The 13170-nt window shown below is 43.5% G+C and overlaps 5 non-coding genes across 5 annotated transcripts; all 5 read left to right on the top strand.

The window, feature by feature from the left end:
- Positions 1–2901: 2901 nt before the first annotated feature.
- Trnal-uag lies at positions 2902–2983 on the top strand. The gene has a single exon. It is a non-coding gene; the product is annotated as a tRNA-Leu (tRNA).
- Positions 2984–9526: 6543 nt separating this feature from the next.
- Positions 9527–9608, top strand: Trnal-uag. Its single transcript has one exon. It is a non-coding gene; the product is annotated as a tRNA-Leu (tRNA).
- Positions 9609–9908: 300 nt separating this feature from the next.
- On the top strand, positions 9909–9990 carry Trnal-uag. The gene has a single exon. It is a non-coding gene; the product is annotated as a tRNA-Leu (tRNA).
- A 300-nt stretch (positions 9991–10290) lies between these two features.
- Trnal-aag lies at positions 10291–10372 on the top strand. The gene has a single exon. It is a non-coding gene; the product is annotated as a tRNA-Leu (tRNA).
- Positions 10373–11172: 800 nt separating this feature from the next.
- Trnan-auu lies at positions 11173–11246 on the top strand. The gene has a single exon. It is a non-coding gene; the product is annotated as a tRNA-Asn (tRNA).
- Positions 11247–13170: the final 1924 nt, after the last annotated feature.

Here is a 13170-nt window from a genome sequence, read left to right as displayed (position 1 = left end):
AACAGTGTTCTTTCCAGAACTGGTGAGCTCACTCCCTACAACTACTGGTATGGCAAGAAACCTGATTTGTCAAAAATCCGAATCTTCGGTTCACGAGCGTTCATAAGAGATCCATCAATATCATCAAAACTGGAAGCCCGTAGCCAAGAAGGAGTCTTCGTTGGGCGCTGTAACACTCAAAACGCTTTTCGAGTCTACATTCCTTCCACCAAGAAGATTCTCATTAGCAAAGATGTTAAGGTGGACGAAACTATGTTCTACAATGACATGAAGAAGCAATCGGTGAGTACTCTTTCTTCACTCTGAAACAAAAACTGAACTAAAAGATTTCTTTCTTTTCTAGAAGGAGCCACAAACAGATGAGCCCGTCTTTCAAGAATTAGACCTTGACGAAGCTCCCACCGACATCAATATTCCTCAAGAAATTTCAAGGCCACTTGATGATGGAATACAAGATGGCGCGAAAATCAACAATGAAGCTATAGATGAAGAAATCGTCCAGGACACATCTCCTAACGCAATCAACACAAGTTCTCGCGTTGACCGTCAGGTTAACAACGAGAGAACCCGTCAATCGGCTCGCCGTCCCAAATTTTCTGAGCGATACCTCCAGTATAGGCAATCAATAGCCAAACAAGGTATAAACAAGCACACCGACAAAACAAACAAACAGACATCAGTTATAACTTTATTTTTTTTTAGCAATTATCTTTGGCTTGCCTTCAACAACGTCCAATTCAAGCACAAAGTCTCGACCAATAGAGCCTAGCAGTTATCTCGAGGCCATCTCCTGCGCCGATTCAGAACTCTGGATTCCAGCGATTATTGAAGAGTATGAGTCACTCATCCAAAATAATACATGGAATTTATGTCAGCTACCACCAGACCGCAAAGCAATTGAAGGAAAATGGGTGATGAAGTTCAAACCCGGATTCAAAAGCACGCCTGCAAGATACAAGGCCCGCTTTGTCATCAAAGGATATTCGCAAATCCCAGGGCTAGATTACACCGAGACCTACGCTCCAGTAGCCAAACACTATTCTCTTCGCGTGATCATGGCCATTGCTGCTACAAGGGACTTAGAAATGGTCCAACTGGACGTCAAGACTGCCTTCCTTTACGGCACCCTAGACGAGGAAATCTACATGAAACAACCCGAGGGCTTCATCGTTCCAGGAAGAGAAGGAGAAGTCTGCCGTCTCATCAAAAGCCTGTATGGTCTAAAACAGGCTTTCAGAGTATGGAACATCAAATTCAACGAATTCCTCATCCTTTTTGGACTCACAAGAAGCATAGCTGACCCATGCGTGTATTATCGTCATCTTCGTAAAGGGGAGGCGGATGAAGAAATCACTATTTTCATCCTTTACGTCGACGACGGATTCATTCTCAGCAGCACCAAGGCAGTCCTCAATGAGATGATGGAATTCCTTGGCAAGGAATTTGACGTTCGTTCCATTCCACCCGATCGATTCATCGGAATCGATATCAACCGCAACCGAATCCAACGCACAATTCATCTCTCACAGCCAGACTACGTCAAGACCGTACTCGAGAGATTCAACATGAGCAACTGTTCCACTTTGTCCGTTCCGGCTGATCCATGCGCCAAGCTCACACCACAGATGTGCCCACAAAATGAAGAGGAGAAACAAGAAATGGCCAAAATCCCCTTCATGGAATGCATTGGCTCGGTGATGCACCTCACCCACTTAACACGACCAGACATCGCCTACGCCGTTGGGCAAGTCTCGAGATACTCGCAAAGCCCAGGACAAGAACACTGGAAAGCTCTCAAGCGCATCCTTGCTTATCTACACAAAACCTTAAACTTCGGCCTCCTATTTGGAGGTGGTGACGACGAACTGTACGGCTACTGCGACGCGGATTACGCTGGAGACCTGGGAAACCGGAGATCAACATCCGGAGCCGTATTCACACTACACAACGATCCGGTTTCATGGTTCAGCCGTCGCCAGCCATGCGTCGCTCTCTCAACCACGGAATCGGAATTCATCTCTGCGGCGGAAGGAGCAAAAGAGGCCATATGGCTCAAGCGCTTTCACTCTGAATTAGGAGCTCCCACCTCAGCCATGCCACTAAGATGCGACAACCAAGGCGCCATCACCCTCATTCGCGATCCTGTGTTCCATCAGCGAACAAAACACATTGACGTGCGTTTTTTCTTTGTGCGGGAGGCGCAAGAACAAAAGAAGGTTGACATCTCCTACATCGAAAGCGAAAATCAACTGGCGGATATATTCACCAAGGCGTTGGCTGCTCCAAGATTCGAGAAATTGCGTGAAAGATTGAACATTTGTGAGCAACCAGAATAACGCTCTTGACTTTAGGGACGTTTTGGATTTCATTCCTCTTTCGTGTTTATTTCTATTTATTTATTTTGTGTACTATTCCGGTACTACTATTATTTCTTCTTCGCGCACTTGTCTTGAGGGACATGTTGTGTTTATTCTCTCTACAACCCAAATGCGCGTTGCCAAACCAGATTTGAGTTGCTGAAACCCACTCCCTTCCTATCACCAGATGTCTCTCTCACTTCGTCTGCTAGAACTCTAGCTTGCCTTCTTCTTCTTTGTGACACCTGACAGGAGATAGTCGTCCGACTTGTAACCAGGTTATATTTGATATCTTTAAGTTGAACAATCTTATTTCTGTGCTTTGTGAAGGTACGTGTTTATAAGTTAATAAATTATTGCAGAAGTGTTCTTGTGTCTAATTGTAGAGTTTATTATTACAACAGAGTGCAACAGATTGAGGAACAAGTTTCAGTTGTACAGGATTTCGTAACCAACATTTAAAATAAAGAAACACGAAATCCCATCTAGAAGAGTCCCATGAAGAATCTGCTATGTAAAAACCTTAGGGCACGATACCAATAATGATAGTGTGGCCGAGTGGTCTTTGGCGCTGGTTTTAGGCACCAGTCTCTTCGGAGGCAAGGGTTCGAATCCCTTCACTGTCATAATCTCTACATTTGATTATGTATTAACGATTTTTTATCGTTCTTGGCCGAGTATTGATGTGAGGCCTGTTAGCTCAGTTGGTTAGGGCGCCGTGCTAATGACGCGGAGGCCATGAGTTCGATCCTCTTACGGGGCACTGCAATGGAGGAAACGTCGTTGAGTACAACAGATAGAGGAACAAGTTTCAGTTGTACAGGATTTCGTAACCAACATTTAAAAAAAAGAAACACGAATTCCTATGTAGAAGAGTCCCATGAAGAATCTGCTATGTAAAAACCTTAGGGCACAATAACAAACATGATAGTGTGGCCGAGTGGTCTATGGCGCTGGATTTAGGAACCAGTGACTTCGGAGGCAAGGGTTCGAATCCCTTCACTGTCATAATCTCTACATTTGATAGTGTATTAACGATTTTTTATCGTTCTTGGCCAAATATCGATATGAGGCCTGTTAGCTCAGTTCGTTAGAGCGCCGTGCTAATAACGCGGAGGTCATGAATTCGATTCTCTTACGGGCCAGTGGAATGGAGGAAAAGTCGTTGAGTGTGTTGTGTTTATTCTCTCTACAACCCAAATGCGCGTTGCCAAACCAGATTTGAGTTGCTGAAACCCACTCCCTTCCTATCACCAGATGTCTCTCTCACTTCGTCTGCTAGAACTCTAGCTTGCCTTCTTCTTCTTTGTGACACCTGACAGGAGATAGTTGTCCGACTTGTAACCAGGTTATATTTGATATCTTTAAGTTGAACAATCTTATTCCTGTGCTTTGTGAAGGTACGTGTTTATAAGTTAATAAATTATTGCAGAAGTGTTCTTGTGTCTAATTGTAGAGTTTATTATTACAACAGGTTATGGGCCCAGATTAACGTAGCTTTTAACTACAATGGCCGAACACGTTGCACAAGACTTTAATTCTTTGAGAGCAGTTTCTCACGTGCCAAAATTTGATGGCACGAATCATAGAGAATGGAACTATGAGATACACTTATGCTTCCAGGCAATGGAGATTGATCGTGTTGTGTTGGGAACAGAGTTATGTCCAGAGGAGGTAACAAACTTTTAATTTATCACTCAACTAGTCTCTGGTTACAGAACGTGTTGAAAAGTTTGCCCTATGGCACATGTTAAGCGTCAAATGCCCTATGGTTACTGATGATGCTTGCCCTATGGCACATACAAGTGTGAAATGCCACATTCCATTCCATATAACTTCAGTCTAAATTCTTTAAACTTTATCGTAGTCATCAATCTTGCAATTCTCCTCTTTTTGTTATATGTAAATTTTGATTTCCACATTCACAGACCCATCTAAACCAAGTCACACCAAATGATCATGGTCTAAGTGCCATCTGTGAATGTTTCCAAATTCCTTTTTTTTGTAATACTTTCTTTTGTCTCCTACGTCAAGTAAGACTCTTATTTTAAAGGGCATTTCTCACCTTGCTAGTTACTAGCTCAAATCAGCCCTAACACTGATAGTCATTCATGCTGCAATAATTATTGATTTATTTCGTCCTAGGACGATGTCATGCGATAACATGTGACAATCTTAACAACTTCATAATTTCTTTTCCTCCTAACAGGAACGCAATGAAGAAAATCTACTTTTGAATGAAGCAGCCATACGGCAATGGACACGAAAGGACGTCTTAGCTCGAAACTGCATCATGGCAACTATAACTAAGGAAATGAAGGAAAACCTGTATATATGCGTGAACGCAACTCAAATGTGGACAGGGCTGAACCAACAGTATCAACTGCAGACAGAAGAGCATCTGCACCTACTCTGGCAGAACTATTACGACTTCAACTACACGACTGGTATAATCTTGTATAGTCTACTACAAACTAAATTCCTCAAAGCTAATTATACATTCAATCTTCAACCCTTTCAAGGCGACGACATGAGGACTCACATCCAAAAGCTCTCAAACGTGGCCGACAAGCTCAGAGAGCGGGAACAACCACTCAGCAACATCCAACTGGTGTCAAAGGCCTTAGCCACTCTTCCAGAAACCTTTCGCATCGTGAGATCTGTATGGGCAAGCGTTCCAGCCGCAGACCGCACTCTAGATCATCTCCATCAGCGACTTCTTACCGAAGAAAATGTCGTGAAGTCCTATCAAAAGATCGGCAACGTGACTGAAGGAGCTTTTGTCGCGAATGAAGGAGCAAATGGCGGTTACACCCATGGTCGCGGTGGATATCCTGGTGTTCGTGGAAGAGGAAAGAAACACTTTGGAGTTCGAGGAGTATTTGTAGATAAGCGATCGAGACAACATTACAGAGCTGATCAAGACTCACGCCCAAAATGCGAATTTTGCTCGAAACCGGGCCACCAAGAGAAAGATTGCTACTCAAAGCATGACTACCCAGACGTCGGGGGTAAAGGCAAACACTCGACTGGACTGCTTTCGTTATCCAAACCTGATCCAAGAAGCATATTTGCTTTCTTTGCTGATTCAGGTGCCACGAAACATATGTCCGACCAGAGAAGCTTCTTTTCAGATTTCAAACCAATCGAAATTGGTAGCTGGTCTGTGTCAGGTAACAATTCTTTCTTTTTATAAACAAATTTTACAACTTTACTGAAATCCTCTTTCCTTATTCAGGAATAGGAAACAGCAAGCTGGACGTAAGGGGCACAGGCAGCATTAACGTCACAATTATGATGAATCAAATAAAAACCTCAAACACACTGATGGAGGTACTCTACATACCAGGCCTTGGCGTGAATCTATTTTCCATCGGAGCCGCTACTGCCAACGGATTAGTAGCGCACTTTGAGCAAAACAAGGTACTGTGAAAATACATACATACACTTATAACGTATATGCTCACTTAAATCTCTCATTTAAGGTATCGTTCATGAGAGGAGAAGATATTGTTCTCACCGGAGAAAGAAAAGATGACACCCTTTACCATCTTGATCTCGAACCTGATATCCAGACGACTCAAAAAGATGTACGAAGAAGCGCTGAACTCTCCCTCTATAGCGCACATGGTGCCGATATCCGAGCATCACTCATCACATGGCACAAGCGCCTCGGCCACCTTGGCTATCAAATGCTCCTGAAGATGCTGCGACAAGATCTGGCCGTTGGTCTTAACATCGATGGTGACTGTGAAATTCCAGCATCACTCTGCTCTGGCTGCGAGATAGGAAAGTTTACAAGAGTCTCGCTCAAAGAAGGCCGACACAGAGCTGGCAGGATAGGTGAACTGACTCATTCGGATGTCTGGGGCCCCATCGCGTCCCCGAGTCTTGGAGGAACTACCTATTACGTCACTTTTAAAGACGATTTTAGTGGTCATCTTACGGTCTACTTCATGAAAAGAAAATCTGAAGTACCCTCACTAATCCGACTCTACCATGCGACGCTGCTCAACGAAACTGGAAATTACATGCTCACTCTGAGGACAGATAATGGGCGAGGAGAATACGTAAACAGCGAGAACGACGATTGGTTCAAAGAAAAGGGGATTCGACATGAGACAAGCGCCCCGTATACACCTGAACAAAATGGCACAGCCGAACGTACCAACAGGACCCTGCTGGACATCGTCCGATGTATGTTACTTTCCAGTGGACTACCCTCATCTCTTTGGGCAGAAGCCGTCTCTTACGCCACCTACATCCGAAACAGAGTTCTTTCCAGAACTGGTGAGCTCACTCCCTACAACTACTGGTATGACAAGAAACCTGATTTGTCAAAAATCCGAATCTTCGGTTCACGAGCGTTCATAAGAGATCCATCAGTATCATCAAAACTGGAAGCCCGTAGCCAAGAAGGAGTCTTCGTTGGGCGCTGTAACACTCAAAACGCTTTTCGAGTCTACATTCCTTCCACCAAGAAGATTCTCATTAGCAAAGATGTTAAGGTGGACGAAACTATGTTCTACAATGACATGAAGAAGCAATCGGTGAGTACTCTTTCTTCACTCTGAAACAAAAACTGAACTAAAAGATTTCTTTCTTTTTTAGAAGGAGCCACAAACAGATGAGCCCGTCTTTCAAGAATTAGACCTTGACGAAGCTCCCACCGACATCAATATTCCTCAAGAAATTTCAAGGCCACTTGATGATGGAATACAAGATGGCGCGAAAATCAACAATGAAGCTATAGATGAAGAAATCGTCCAGGACACATCTCCTAACGCAATCAACACAAGTTCTCGCGTTGACCGTCAGGTTAACAACGAGAGAACCCGTCAATCGGCTCGCCGTCCCAAATTTTCTGAGCGATACCTCCAGTATAGGCAATCAATAGCCAAACAAGGTATAAACAAGCACACCGACAAAACAAACAAACAGACATCAGTTATAACTTTATTTTTTTTTAGCAATTATCTTTGGCTTGCCTTCAACAACGTCCAATTCAAGCACAAAGTCTCGACCAATAGAGCCTAGCAGTTATCTCGAGGCCATCTCCTGCGCCGATTCAGAACTCTGGATTCCAGCGATTATTGAAGAGTATGAGTCACTCATCCAAAATAATACATGGAATTTATGTCAGCTACCACCAGACCGCAAAGCAATTGAAGGAAAATGGGTGATGAAGTTCAAACCCGGATTCAAAAGCACGCCTGCAAGATACAAGGCCCGCTTTGTCATCAAAGGATATTCGCAAATCCCAGGGCTAGATTACACCGAGACCTACGCTCCAGTAGCCAAACACTATTCTCTTCGCGTGATCATGGCCATTGCTGCTACAAGGGACTTAGAAATGGTCCAACTGGACGTCAAGACTGCCTTCCTTTACGGCACCCTAGACGAGGAAATCTACATGAAACAACCCGAGGGCTTCATCGTTCCAGGAAAAGAAGGAGAAGTCTGCCGTCTCATCAAAAGCCTGTATGGTCTAAAACAGGCTTTCAGAGTATGGAACATCAAATTCAACGAATTCCTCATCCTTTTTGGACTCACAAGAAGCATAGCTGACCCATGCGTGTATTATCGTCATCTTCGTAAAGGGGAGGCGGATGAAGAAATCACTATTTTCATCCTTTACGTCGACGACGGATTCATTCTCAGCAGCACCAAGGCAGTCCTCAATGAGATGATGGAATTCCTTGGCAAGGAATTTGACGTTCGTTCCATTCCACCCGATCGATTCATCGGAATCGATATCAACCGCAACCGAATCCAACGCACAATTCATCTCTCACAGCCAGACTACGTCAAGACCGTACTCGAGAGATTCAACATGAGCAACTGTTCCACTTTGTCCGTTCCGGCTGATCCATGCGCCAAGCTCACACCACAGATGTGCCCACAAAATGAAGAGGAGAAACAAGAAATGGCCAAAATCCCCTTCATGGAATGCATTGGCTCGGTGATGCACCTCACCCACTTAACACGACCAGACATCGCCTACGCCGTTGGGCAAGTCTCGAGATACTCGCAAAGCCCAGGACAAGAACACTGGAAAGCTCTCAAGCGCATCCTTGCTTATCTACACAAAACCTTAAACTTCGGCCTCCTATTTGGAGGTGGTGACGACGAACTGTACGGCTACTGCGACGCGGATTACGCTGGAGACCTGGGAAACCGGAGATCAACATCCGGAGCCGTATTCACACTACACAACGATCCGGTTTCATGGTTCAGCCGTCGCCAGCCATGCGTCGCTCTCTCAACCACGGAATCGGAATTCATCTCTGCGGCGGAAGGAGCAAAAGAGGCCATATGGCTCAAGCGCTTTCACTCTGAATTAGGAGCTCCCACCTCAGCCATGCCACTAAGATGCGACAACCAAGGCGCCATCGCCCTCATTCGCGATCCTGTGTTCCATCAGCGAACAAAACACATTGACGTGCGTTTTTTCTTTGTGCGGGAGGCGCAAGAACAAAAGAAGGTTGACATCTCCTACATCGAAAGCGAAAATCAACTGGCGGATATATTCACCAAGGCGTTGGCTGCTCCAAGATTCGAGAAATTGCGTGAAAGATTGAACATTTGTGAGCAACCAGAATAACGCTCTTGACTTTAGGGACGTTTTGGATTTCATTCCTCTTTTGTGTTTATTTCTATTTATTTATTTTGTGTACTATTCCGGTACTACTATTATTTCTTCTTCGCGCACTTGTCTTGAGGGACATGTTGTGTTTATTCTCTCTACAACCCAAATGCGCGTTGCCAAACCAGATTTGAGTTGCTGAAACCCACTCCCTTCCTATCACCAGATGTCTCTCTCACTTCGTCTGCTAGAACTCTAGCTTGCCTTCTTCTTCTTTGTGACACCTGACAGGAGATAGTCGTCCGACTTGTAACCAGGTTATATTTGATATCTTTAAGTTGAACAATCTTATTTCTGTGCTTTGTGAAGGTACGTGTTTATAAGTTAATAAATTATTGCAGAAGTGTTCTTGTGTCTAATTGTAGAGTTTATTATTACAACAGAGTGCAACAGATTGAGGAACAAGTTTCAGTTGTACAGGATTTCGTAACCAACATTTAAAATAAAGAAACACGAAATCCCATATAGAAGAGTCGAATGAAGAATCTACTATGTAAAAACCTTAGGGCACGATACCAATAATGATAGTGTGGCCGAGTGGTCCATGGCGCTGGTTTTAGGCACCAGTCTCTTCGGAGGCAAGGGTTCGAATCCCTTCACTGTCATAATCTCTACATTTGATTGTGTATTAACGATTTTTTATCGTTCTTGGCCGAGTATCGATATGAGGCCTGTTAACTCAGTTGGTTAGAGCGCCGTGCTAATAACGCGGAGGTCATGAATTCGATCCTCTTACGGGCCAGTGGAATGGAGGAAAAGTCGTTGAGTGCAACAAATTGAGGAACAAGTTTCAGTTGTACAGGATTTCGTAACCAACATTTAAAATAAAGAAACACGAAATCCCATCTAGAAGAGTCCCATGAAGAATCTGCTATGTAAAAACCTTAGGGCACGATACCAATAATGATAGTGTGGCCGAGTGGTCTTTGGCGCTGGTTTTAGGCACCAGTCTCTTCGGAGGCAAGGGTTCGAATCCCTTCACTGTCATAATCTCTACATTTGATTGTGTTTTAACGATTTTTTATCGTTCTTGGCCGAGTATCGATATGAGGCCTGTTAGCTCAGTTGGTTAGAGCGGCGTGCTAATAACGCGGAGGTCATGAGTTCGATCCTCTTACGGGCCAGTGCAATATAGGAAAAGTCGTTGACTGCAACAGATAGAGGAACAAGTTTCAGTTGTACAGGGTTTCGTAACCAACATTTAAAATAAAGAAACACGAAATCCCATATAGAAGAGTCCCATGAAAAATCTGCTTTGTAAAAACATTAGGGCACGATACCAATAATGATAGTGTGGCCGAGTGGTCTATGGCGCTGGTTTAAGGCACCAGTCTCTTCGGAGGCAAGGGTTCGAATCCCTTCACTGTCATAATCTCTACATTTGATTGTGTATTAACGATTTTTTATCGTTCTTGGCCGAGTATCGATGCGATGCCTGTTAGCTCAGTTGGTTAGAGCGCCGTGCTAATAACGCGGAGGTCATGAGTTGGATCCTCTTACGGGCCACTGCAATGGAGGAAAAGTCGTTGAGTGCAACAGATAGAGGAACAAGTTTAAGTTGTAAAGGATTTCGTAACTAACATTTAAAAAAAAGAAACACGAATTCCCATCTAGAAGAGTCCCATGAAGAATCTGCTATTTAAAAACCTAAAGGCACAATAATAAACATGATAGTCTATGGCGTTGGTTTTAGACACCAGTCTCTTTTGAGGCAAGGGTTCGAATTCCTTCACTATCATAATCTCTACATTTGATTGTGTATTAACGATTTTTTATCGTTCCTGGCCAAATATCGATATGAGGCCTGTTAGCTCAGTTGATTAGAGCGCCGTGCTAATAACGCGGAGGTCATGAGTTCGATCCTCTTACGGACCAGTGCAATGGAGGAAAATTCTTTGAGAGCAACAGATAGAGGAACAAGTTTCAGTTGTACAGGATTTCGTAACCAACATCACGAATTCCCATCTAGAAGAGTCCCATGAAGAATCTGCTGTGTAAAAACCTTAGGGAACAATACCAATAATGATAGTGTGGCCGAGTGGTCTATGGCGCTGGTTAAAGGCACCAGTCTCTTCTGAGGCAAGGATTCCAATCCCTTCACTGTCATAATCTCTACATTTGATTGTGTATAAACGATTTGTTATCGTTCTTGGACGAGTATGGATATGAAGCCTGTTAGCTCAGTTGGTTAGAGCGCCGTACTATTAATGCGGAGGTCATGAGTTCGATCCTCTTACGGGCCAGTGTAATTGAGGATTTTTCCTTGAGTGCAACAGATAAAGGAACAAGTTTAAGTTGTACAGGATTTCGTAACCAAAATTTAAAATAAAGAAACACCAAATCCCATATAGAAGAGTCCCATGAAGAATCTGCTATTTAAAAAGCTTAGGGCACGATACCAATAATGATAGTGTGGCCGAGTGGTTTATGGCACTGGTTATAGGCATCAGTCTCTTCGTAGGCAAGGGTTCGAATCCCTTAACTGTCATAATCTCTACATTTGATTGTGTATTAACGATTTTTTATCGTTCTTGGCCGAGTATTGATGTGAGGCCTGTTAGCTTAGTTGGTTAGAGCGCCGTGCTAATAACGCGGAGGTCATGAGTTCGATCTTCTTACGGGCCAGTGCAATGGAGGAAAAGTCGTTGAGTGCAACAGATAGAGGAACAAGTTTAAGTTGTAAAGGATTTCGTTACCAACATTAAAAAAAAAAAGAAACACGAATTCCCATCTAGAAGAATACCATGAAGAATCTGTTTTCTAAAAACCTTAGGGCGCAACAACAGCCATGATAGTGTGGCCGAGTGGTCTATGGCGCTGGTTAAAGGCACCAGTCTCTTCTGAGGCAAGGGTTCCAATCCCTTCACTGTCATAATCTCTACATTTGATTGTGTATTAACGATTTTTTATCGTTCTTGGCCGAGTATCGATAAGAGGCCTGTTAGCTCAAATGGTTCGAGCGCCGTGCTAATAACGCGGAGGTCATGAGTTCGATACTCTTACGGGCCAGTGCAATGGAGGAATTTTCGTTGAGAGCAACAGATAGAGGAACAAGTTTCATATGTACAGGATTTCGTAAACAACATTTAAAATAAAGAAACACGAAATCCCATATAGAAGAGTCCCATGAGGATTCTGCTGTGTAAAAACCTTAGGGAACAATACCAATAATGATAGTGTGGCCGAGTGGTCTATGGCGCTGGTTAAAGGCACCAGTCTCTTCTGAGGCACGGGTTCCAATCCCTTCATTGTCATAATCTCTACATTTGATTGTGTATTAACGATTTTTTATCGTTCTTGGCCGAGTTTCGATGTGTGGCGTGTTAGCTCAGTTGGTTAGATCGCCGTGATAATAACGCGGAGGTCATAAGTTCGATCCTCTTACGGGTCAGTGCAATGGAGGAAAAGTTGTTGAGTGCAACAGATAGAGGAACAAGCTTAATTTGTACAGGATTTCGAAACCAACATTAAAAATAAAGAAAACGAAATCCCAAATAGAAGAGTCCCATGAAGAATCTTCTATGTAAAAACCTTAGGGCACGATACCAATAATGATAGTGTGCAAGGGTTCGAATCCCTTCACTGTCATAATCTCTACATTTGATTGTGTATTAACGATTTGTTATCGTTCTTGGCCGAGTATCGATGTGAGGCCTGTTAGCTCAGTTGGTTAGAGCGCCGTGCTAATATCGATGAGGTCATGAGTTCGATCCTCTTACGGGCCAGTGAAATGGAGGAAAAGTCGTTGAGTGTAACATAAAGAGGAACGACTTCAAGATGTAAAGGATTTCGTAACCAACATTTAAAAAAAGAAACACGAATTTCCATCTAGAAGAGTCCCATGAAGAATCTGATATGTAAAACCCTTAGGGCACAATAAAAACCATGATTGTGTGGCCGAGTGGTCTAGGGCGTTGGTTTAAGGCACCAGTCTCTTCTGAGGCAAGGGTTCCAATCCCTTCACTGTCATAATCTCTACATTTGATTGTGTATTAACGATTTGTTATCGTTCTTAGCCGAGTATCGATATGAGGCCTGTTAGCTCAGTTGGTTAGAGCACCGTGCTAATAACGCGGAGGTCATGAATTCGATCCTCTTACGGGCCAGTGTAATGGAGGAATTTTCGTTGAGTGCAACAGATAGAGGAACAAGTTTAAGTTTTACAGG

This window comes from Daphnia pulicaria, chromosome 1, assembly GCF_021234035.1.
Source record: "Daphnia pulicaria isolate SC F1-1A chromosome 1, SC_F0-13Bv2, whole genome shotgun sequence".
Taxonomy (NCBI): domain Eukaryota; kingdom Metazoa; phylum Arthropoda; class Branchiopoda; order Diplostraca; family Daphniidae; genus Daphnia; species Daphnia pulicaria.
Note: the sequence above shows the minus strand (reverse complement) of the source record. Positions and strands in the feature narration are given on the sequence as shown.